We start from the raw sequence: 905 nt of genomic DNA, 5'->3' as shown, positions 1-905 counted from the left end.
CCACCAGAGCTCCTTATACATACACACACACACATGCACACATGCATGTTTATACTGATTGACATTTATGTCTTTAGTTTTTCACTATTACAAACCATTCTGTCAACCTTATACTTGTAGCTTTGCATGCATCGGGCTATTATTTTCTTAGGATGATATGCAAGACATGACATTGATGGATCAAAGTGTACACTCATTTAAAGGGTTTTTTTTAAAGTATTTTTTCTAAAGAAAAATATATTGACCTCCAGAATGGTTTGGCCAACTTATACTTCCAGCACTAGTATGAAAGAGCCTTTCTTTCCTTCCTCTCTTGCCACCACTGGACAACATCAAGCTTTTTAATTTTTGTCAGTTTGATAGGCAAAAAGGATATTTGATTCAAACTAGGTGCTCAGAAAATATTTTTTGGATAAAAGTGTTGTGGTGCTTTAATTTTCATTTGTTTAATTATTGGTGAGATTTACCATCTATTTCAGGGATCAGCAAATATTTATCATAAAGAGCCAAATAATAAATGTTTTTGACTTTGCAGGCCACATGGCCTCTGTTGTAACTTCACAATTCTGCCTCATTGTATCAGGAAAGTGGCCATAGACAATATTTACATGCACAGACGTGATGTGGCTGAGTCCCGTTATTTGCAAAAACAGGCAGCAGCCAGGTTTGGCCCAGAGACAGTAGTTTGCTGGCCTCTGATCTAGTCGTGTGTTTGGTAGCCATTAATATAACTTGTATGAATTGCTAGTTTTCATCCTTTCCACCTTCTTATTGGCATGTTGGTCTTTTTCTTGGTGATTTATAAGAACTCTTTATTTATCCAGTGCCACATACTGTAAATATTGTTCCCAGTTTTTCGTTTGTTTACTAACTTTGCTTATGCTCTCTTTTCCTTGTTAAAAAAA

This window comes from Orycteropus afer, unplaced genomic scaffold, assembly GCF_000298275.1.
Source record: "Orycteropus afer afer isolate SDZICR_OR568_19922 unplaced genomic scaffold, OryAfe1.0 scaffold00310, whole genome shotgun sequence".
Taxonomy (NCBI): Eukaryota; Metazoa; Chordata; class Mammalia; order Tubulidentata; family Orycteropodidae; genus Orycteropus; species Orycteropus afer.
The sequence above is the reverse complement of the archived record's forward strand: the minus strand, read 5'-3'. Positions refer to the sequence as shown.